The sequence below is a fragment of the Hordeum vulgare genome, unplaced genomic scaffold (genome assembly GCF_904849725.1).
Source record: "Hordeum vulgare subsp. vulgare unplaced genomic scaffold, MorexV3_pseudomolecules_assembly, whole genome shotgun sequence".
Classification (NCBI taxonomy): Eukaryota; Viridiplantae; Streptophyta; class Magnoliopsida; order Poales; family Poaceae; genus Hordeum; species Hordeum vulgare.
This window is the reverse complement of record NW_025422486.1, coordinates 437,501-445,000: the sequence shown is the minus strand read 5'-3', so window position 1 is coordinate 445,000 and position 7,500 is coordinate 437,501. Positions and strand designations below refer to the sequence as shown.

Here is a 7,500-nt window from a genome sequence, read left to right as displayed (position 1 = left end):
CACAAGAATTTCACCGCTCCCTCTCTACCCCGACAACACGAGCACCGCCACGACCTCTGTGACTTTTCCCACCGCGTATGACACCCAACGACTAGTAGTAGTAGTAGTAGTAGCAGTAGTAGCAGTAGCAGCAGTAGGACCAGTAGCAGCAGTAGCAGCAGTAGCAGCAGCAGTAGCAGCAGTAGCAGTAGCAGTAGGAGTAGGAGTAGTAGTAGTACCAGTAGTAGCAGTAGTAGTAGCAGTAGCAGTAGCAGTAGAGTAGAGTAGTAGTAGGAGTAGTAGTAGTAGTAGTAGTAGTAGTAGTAGTAGTAGTAGTAGTAGTAGTAGTAGTAGTAGTAGAAGTAGGAGTAGGAGTAGCAGTAGCAGTAGGAGTAGCAGTAGCAGTAGCAGTAGAAGTAGCAGTAGCAGTAGTAGCAGTAGCAGCAGTAGCAGTAGTAGTAGCAGTAGCAGTAGCAGTAGCAGTAGCAGTAGCAGTAGCAGTAGCAGTAGTAGTAGCAGTAGTAGTAGTAGCAGTAGTAGTAGCAGTAGTAGCAGCAGCAGCAGCAGCAGTAGTAGTAGTAGTAGTAGTAGTAGGGGCAAGCATAAGGAACAAATAGATAGTTGCATGTCGGATGCGATCATACCAGCACTAAAGCACCGGATCCCATCAAAACACAGAAGTTAAGCGTGCTTGGGCGAGAGTAGTACTAGGATGGGTGACCTCCTGGGAAGTCCTTGTGTTGCATTCCCCTCTTTAAATATATATTTGCGCCACGTGACAAGGATGACGCGGGACCGTGATCTATATGACCTCGTTTTCTAATTTTTGACGTTTACTAGTTTTCTTATTTTTGACGTTTGTGATATGTTTTAGCTTGCCCCTCCCGTGTCCATTGCCACATTTTCCTCGATAACGGAGACGAGTTTAACACAAGAATTTCACCGCTCCCTCTCCACCCCGACAACACGAGCACCGCCACGACCTCTGTGACTTTTCCAACCGCGCATGACACCCAACGACTAGTAGTAGTAGTAGTAGTAGTAGTAGTAGTAGAAGTAGTAGTAGTAGTAGTAGTAGTAGTAGTAGTAGAAGTAGTAGTAGTAGTAGTAGTAGTAGTAGTAGTAGAAGTAGTAGTAGTAGTAGTAGTAGTAGTAGTAGTAGTAGTAGTAGTAGTAGTAGTAGTAGTAGTAGTAGTAGAAGTAGTAGTAGTAGTAGTAGGGGCAAGCATAAGGAACAAATAGATAGTTACATGTCGGATGCGATCATACGAGCACTAAAGCACCGGATCCCATCAGAACTCTGAAGTTAAGCGTGCTTGGGCGAGAGTAGTACTAGGATGGGTGACCTCTTCGGAAGTCCTCGTGATGCATTCCCCTTTTTACATATATTTTTGCGCCACGTGACAAGGATGACGCGGGAGCGTGATCTATATTACATCGTTTTCTTATTTTTGACGTTTACTAGTTTTCTTATTTTTTACGTTTGTGATATGTTTTAGCTTACCCCTCCCGTGTCCATTGCCAAATTTCCCTCGACAACGGAGACGAGTTTAACACAAGAATTTCACCGCTACCTCTCTACCCCGACAACACAAGCACCGCCACGACCTCTGTGACTTTTCCCACCGTGCTTGACACCCAACGACAAGTAGTAGTAGTAGTAGTAGTATTAGTAGTAGCAGTAGTAGCAGTAGGAGCAGTAGCAGCAGTAGCAGGAGCAGAAGTAGCAGTAGTAGCAGTAGTAGTAGTAGTAGTAGTAGTAGTAGTAGTAGTAGTAGTAGAAGTAGTAGTAGAAGTAGTAGGGGCAAGCATAAGGAACAAATAGATAGTTACATGTCGGATGCGATCATACCAGCACTAAAGCACCGGATCCCATCAGAACTCCGAAATTAAGCGTGCTTGGGCGAGAGTAGTACTAGGATGAGTGACCTCCTGGGAAGTCCTCGTATTGCATTCCCCTTTTTAAATATATTTTTGCGCCACGTGACAAGGTTGACGCGGGAGCGTGATCTATATTACATCGTTTTCTTATTTTTGACGTTTACTAGTTTTCTTATTTTTGACGTTTGTGATATGTTTTAGCTTGCCCCTCCCGTGTCCATTGCCACATTTTCCTCGACAACGGAGACGAGTTTAACACAAGAATTTCACCGCTCCCTCTCTACCCCGACAACACGAGCACCGCCACGACCTCTGTGACTTTTCCCACCGCGCGTGACACCCAACGACTAGTAATAGTAGTAGTAGTAGTAGTAGTAGTAGTAGGGGCAAGCATAAGGAACAAATTGATAGTTGCATGTTGGATGCGATCATACCAGCACTAAAGCAACGGATCCCATCAGAACTTCGAAGTTAAGCGTGCTTGGGCGAGAGTAGTACTATGATGGGTGACCTCCTGGGAAGTCCTTGTGTTGCATTCCCCTTTTTAAATATATTTTTGCGCCACGTGACAAGGGTGACGCGGGACCGTGATCTATATGACCTCGTTTTCTTATTTTTGACGTTTACTAGTTTTCTTATTTTTGACGTTTCTGATATGTTTTAGCTTGCCCCTCCCGTGTCCATTGGCACATTTGCCTCGACAACGGAGACGAGTTTAACACAAGAATTTCACCGCTCCCTCTCTACCCCGACAACACGAGCACCGCCACGACCTCTGTGACTTTTCCCACCGCGCATGACACCCAACGACTAGTAGTAGTAGTAGTAGTAGTAGTAGTAGTAGTAGTAGTAGGGGCAAGCATAAGGAACAAATAGATAGTTGCATGTCGGAAGCGATCATACCAGTACTAAAGCACCGGATCCCATGAGAACTCCGAAGTTAAGCGTGCTTGGGCGAGAGTAGTACTAGGATGGGTGACCTCCTGGTAAAGTCCTCGTGTTGCATTCCCCTTTTAAAATATATTTTTGCGCCACGTGACAAGGATGACGCGGGACCGTGATCTATATGACCTCGTTTTCTTATTTTTGACGTTTACTAGTTTTCTTATTTTTGACGTTTGTGATATGTTTTAGCTTGCCCCTCCCGTGTCCGTTGGCACATTTGCCTCGACAACGGAGACGAGTTTAACACAAGAATTTCACCGCTCCCTCTCTACCCCGACAACACGAGCACCGCCACAACCTCTGTGACTTTTCCCACCGCGCATGACACCCAACGACTAGTAGTAGTAGTAGTAGTAGTAGTAGTAGTAGTAGTAGTAGTAGTAGTAGTAGTAGTAGTAGTAGTAGTAGGAGTAGCAGTAGCAGTAGCAGTAGCAGTAGCAGTAGCAGTAGCAGTAGCAGCAGTAGCAGCAGTAGCAGCAGTAGCAGCAGCAGCAGGAGCAGCAGTAGGAGCAGTAGTAGCAGTAGTAGTAGTAGTACGGACAAGCGTAAGGAACAAATAGATAGTTGCATGTCGGATCCGATCATACCAGCACTAAAGCACCGGATCCCATCAGAACTCAGAAGTTAAGCGTGCTTGGGCGAGAGTAGTACTAGGATGGGTGACCTCCTGGGAAGTCCTCGTGTTGCATTCCCCTTTTTAAATATATTTTTACGCCACGTGACAAGGATGACGCGGGACCGTGATCTATATGACCTCGTTTTCTTATTTTTGACGTTTACTAGTTTTCTTATTTTTGACGTTTGTGATATGTTTTAGCTTGCCCCTCCCGTGTCCATTGGCAGATTTGCCTCGACAACGGAGACGAGTTTAACACAAGAATTTCACCGCTCCCTCTCTACCCCGACAACACGAGCACCGCCACGACCTGTGTGACTTTTCCCACCGCGCATGACACCCAACGACTTGTAGTAGTAGTAGTAGTAGCAGTAGTAGCAGTAGGAGCAGTAGCAGCAGTTGGAGGAGTAGCAATAGTAGTAGTAGTAGTAGTAGGAGTAGTAGGAGTAGCAGTAGCATTAGCAGTAGCAGTAGTAGAAGTAGCTGTAGTAGCAGTAGCAGCAGTAGCAGTAGCAGTAGTAGCAGTAGAAGGAGCAGCAGTAGCAGTAGCAGGAGCAGAAGTAGCAGGAGCAACAGTAGCAGTAGTAGTAGCAGTAGCAGTAGCAGCAGCAGCAGTAGCAGTAGCAGTAGCAGTAGCAGTAGTAGCAGTAGTAGTAGTAGTAGTAGTAGTAGTAGTAGTAGGGGCAAGCATAAGGAACAAATAGATAGTTGCATGTCGGATCCGATCATACCAGCACTAAAGCACCGGATCCCATCAGAACTCCAAAGTTAAGCGTGCTTGGGCGAGAGTAGTACAAGGATGGGTGACCTCCTGGGAAGTCCTCTTGTTGCATTCCCCTTTTTAAATATATTTTTGCGCCACGTGACAAGGATGACGCGGGACCGTGATCTATATGACCTCGTTTTCTTATTTTTGACGTTTACTAGTTTTCTTATTTTTGACCTTTGTGATATGTTTTAGCTTGCCCCTCCCGTGTCCATTGCCACATTTGCCTCGACAGAGGACGACGAGTTTAACACAAGAATTTCACCGCTCCCTCTCTACCGCAACAACACGAGCACCGCCACGACCTCTGTGACTTTTCCCACCGCGCATGACACCCAACGACTAGTAGTAGTAGTAGTAGTAGTAGTAGTAGTAGTAGTAGTAGTAGTAGTAGCAGTAGTAGCAGTAGTAGTAGTAGCAGTAGTAGTAGTAGTAGTAGGGGCAAGCATAAGGAACAAATAGATAGTTGCATGTCGGATGCGATCATACCAGCACTAAAGCACCGGATCCCATTAGAACTCCGAAGTTAAGCGTGCTTGGGCGAGAGTAGTACTAGGATAGGTGACCTCCTGGGAAGTCCTTATGTTGCATTCCCCTTTTTAAATATATTTTTGCGCCACGTGACAAGGATGACGCGGGACCGTGATCTATATGACCTCGTTTTCTTATTTTTGACGTTTACTAGTTTTCTTATTTTTGACGTTTGTGATATCTTTTAGCTTGCCCCTCCCGTGTCCATTGGCAAATTTGCCTCGACAACGGAGACGAGTTTAACACAAGAATTTCACCGCTCCCTCTCTACCCCGACAACACGAGCACCGCCATGACCTGTGTGACTTTTCCCACCGCGCATGACACCCAACGACTAGTAGTAGTAGTAGTAGTAGTAGTAGTAGTAGGGGCAAGCATAAGGAACAAATAGATAGTTGCATGTCGGATGCGATCATACCAGCACTAAAGCACCGGATCCCATCAGAACTCCGAAGTTAAGCGTGCTTGGGCGAGAGTAGTACTAGGATGGGTGACCTCCTGGGAAGGCCTCGTGTTGCATTCCCCTTTTTAAATATATTTTTGCGCCACGTGACAAGGATGACGCGGGACCGTGATCTATATGACCTCGTTTTCTTATTTTTGACGTTTACTAGTTTTCTTATTTTTGACGTTTGTGATATGTTTTAGCTTGCCCCTCCCGTGTCCATTGCCATATTTGCCTCGACAACGGAGACGAGTTTAACACAAGAATTTCACCGCTCCCTCTCTACCTCGACAACACGAGCACCGCCACGACCTCTCTGACTTTTCCCACCGCGCATGACACCCAACGACTAGTAGTAGTAGTAGCAGTAGTAGCAGTAGTAGCAGTAGTAGCAGTAGTAGTAGGGGCAAGCATAAGGAACAAATAGATAGTTGCATGTCGGATGCGATCATACCAGCACTAAAGCACCGGATCCCATTAGAACTCCGAAGTTAAGCGTGCTTGGGCGACAGTAGTACTAGGATGGGTGACCTCCTGGGAAGTCCTCGTGTTGCATTCCCCTTTTTATATATATTTTTGCGCCACGTGACAAGGATGACGCGGGACCGTGATCTATATGACCTCGTTTTCTTATTTTTGACGTTTACTAGTTTTCTTATTTTTGACGTTTGTGATATGTTTTAGCTTGCCCCTCCCGTGTCCATTGCCACATTTGCCTCGAGAACGGAGACGATTTTAACACAAGTATTTCACCGCTCCCTCTCTACCCCGACAACACGAGCACCGCCACGACCTCTGTGACTTTTCCCACCACGCATGACACCCAACGAGTAGTAGTAGTAGTAGTAGTAGTAGTAGTAGTAGTAGTAGTAGTAGTAGGGGCAAGCATAAGGAACAAATAGATAGTGGCATGTCGGATGCGATCATACCAGCACTAAAGCACCGGATCCCATGAGAACTCCGAAGTTAAGCGTGCTTGGGTGAGAGTAGTACTAGGATGGGTGACCTCCTGGGAAGTCCTCGTGTTGCATTCCCCTTTTTAAATATATTTTTGCGCCACGTGACAAGGATGACGCGGGACCGTGATCTATATGACCTCGTTTTCTTATTTTTGACGTTTACTAGTTTTCTTATTTTGGACGTTTGTGATATTTTTTAGCTTGCCCCTCCCGTGTCCATTGGCAAATTTGCCTCGACAACGGAGACGAGTTTAACACAAGAATTTCACCGCTCCCTCTCTACCCCGACAACACGAGCACCGCCATGACCTGTGTGACTTTTCCCACCGCGCATGACACCCAACGACTAGTAGTAGTAGTAGTAGTAGTAGTAGTAGGGGCAAGCATAAGGAACAAATAGATAGTTGCATGTCGGATGCGATCATACCAGCACTAAAGCACCGGATCCCATCAGAACTCCGAAGTTAAGCGTGCTTGGGCGAGAGTAGTACTAGGATGGGTGACCTCCTGGGAAGGCCTCGTGTTGCATTCCCCTTTTTAAATATATTTTTGCGCCACGTGACAAGGATGACGCGGGACCGTGATCTATATGACCTCGTTTTCTTATTTTTGACGTTTACTAGTTTTCTTATTTTTGACGTTTGTGATATGTTTTAGCTTGCCCCTCCCGTGTCCATTGCCATATTTGCCTCGACAACGGAGACGAGTTTAACACAAGAATTTCACCGCTCCCTCTCTACCTCGACAACACGAGCACCGCCACGACCTCTCTGACTTTTCCCACCGCGCATGACACCCAACGACTAGTAGCAGTAGTAGCAGTAGTAGCAGTAGTAGCAGTAGTAGTAGGGGCAAGCATAAGGAACAAATAGATAGTTGCATGTCGGATGCGATCATACCAGCACTAAAGCACCGGATCCCATTAGAACTCCGAAGTTAAGCGTGCTTGGGCGACAGTAGTACTAGGATGGGTGACCTCCTGGGAAGTCCTCGTGTTGCATTCCCCTTTTTATATATATTTTTGCGCCACGTGACAAGGATGACGCGGGACCGTGATCTATATGACCTCGTTTTCTTATTTTTGACGTTTACTAGTTTTCTTATTTTTGACGTTTGTGATATGTTTTAGCTTGCCCCTCCCGTGTCCATTGCCACATTTGCCTCGAGAACGGAGACGATTTTAACACAAGTATTTCACCGCTCCCTCTCTACCCCGACAACACGAGCACCGCCACGACCTGTGTGACTTTTCCCACCACGCATGACACCCAACGAGTAGTAGTAGTAGTAGTAGTAGTAGTAGTAGTAGTAGTAGTAGTAGTAGTAGTAGTAGTAGTAGTAGTAGTAGTAGGGGCAAGCATAAGGAACAAATAGATAG

The 7,500-nt window shown here is 46.1% G+C and overlaps 13 non-coding genes across 13 annotated transcripts; all 13 read left to right on the top strand.

Moving 5' to 3' along the window:
• The first annotated feature begins 609 nt into the window (after nucleotides 1–609).
• On the top strand, nucleotides 610–728 carry LOC123416460. The gene has a single exon (XR_006616115.1). It is a non-coding gene; the product is annotated as a 5S ribosomal RNA (ribosomal RNA).
• Nucleotides 729–1,234: 506 nt separating this feature from the next.
• Nucleotides 1,235–1,353, top strand: LOC123416400. Its single transcript, XR_006616063.1, has one exon. It is a non-coding gene; the product is annotated as a 5S ribosomal RNA (ribosomal RNA).
• Nucleotides 1,354–1,817: 464 nt separating this feature from the next.
• Nucleotides 1,818–1,936, top strand: LOC123416051. The gene has a single exon (XR_006615734.1). It is a non-coding gene; the product is annotated as a 5S ribosomal RNA (ribosomal RNA).
• A 344-nt stretch (nucleotides 1,937–2,280) lies between these two features.
• Nucleotides 2,281–2,399, top strand: LOC123416117. Its single transcript, XR_006615796.1, has one exon. It is a non-coding gene; the product is annotated as a 5S ribosomal RNA (ribosomal RNA).
• Nucleotides 2,400–2,749: 350 nt separating this feature from the next.
• On the top strand, nucleotides 2,750–2,869 carry LOC123416430. The gene has a single exon (XR_006616088.1). It is a non-coding gene; the product is annotated as a 5S ribosomal RNA (ribosomal RNA).
• Nucleotides 2,870–3,378: 509 nt separating this feature from the next.
• On the top strand, nucleotides 3,379–3,497 carry LOC123416125. Its single transcript, XR_006615804.1, has one exon. It is a non-coding gene; the product is annotated as a 5S ribosomal RNA (ribosomal RNA).
• Nucleotides 3,498–4,138: 641 nt separating this feature from the next.
• LOC123416479 lies at nucleotides 4,139–4,257 on the top strand. Its single transcript, XR_006616132.1, has one exon. It is a non-coding gene; the product is annotated as a 5S ribosomal RNA (ribosomal RNA).
• Nucleotides 4,258–4,662: 405 nt separating this feature from the next.
• Nucleotides 4,663–4,781, top strand: LOC123416244. Its single transcript, XR_006615917.1, has one exon. It is a non-coding gene; the product is annotated as a 5S ribosomal RNA (ribosomal RNA).
• A 341-nt stretch (nucleotides 4,782–5,122) lies between these two features.
• Nucleotides 5,123–5,241, top strand: LOC123416684. Its single transcript, XR_006616290.1, has one exon. It is a non-coding gene; the product is annotated as a 5S ribosomal RNA (ribosomal RNA).
• A 362-nt stretch (nucleotides 5,242–5,603) lies between these two features.
• On the top strand, nucleotides 5,604–5,722 carry LOC123415834. Its single transcript, XR_006615530.1, has one exon. It is a non-coding gene; the product is annotated as a 5S ribosomal RNA (ribosomal RNA).
• A 356-nt stretch (nucleotides 5,723–6,078) lies between these two features.
• LOC123415616 lies at nucleotides 6,079–6,197 on the top strand. The gene has a single exon (XR_006615326.1). It is a non-coding gene; the product is annotated as a 5S ribosomal RNA (ribosomal RNA).
• Nucleotides 6,198–6,535: 338 nt separating this feature from the next.
• On the top strand, nucleotides 6,536–6,654 carry LOC123416683. The gene has a single exon (XR_006616289.1). It is a non-coding gene; the product is annotated as a 5S ribosomal RNA (ribosomal RNA).
• Nucleotides 6,655–7,007: 353 nt separating this feature from the next.
• Nucleotides 7,008–7,126, top strand: LOC123415833. The gene has a single exon (XR_006615529.1). It is a non-coding gene; the product is annotated as a 5S ribosomal RNA (ribosomal RNA).
• The last annotated feature ends 374 nt before the right edge of the window (nucleotides 7,127–7,500 follow it).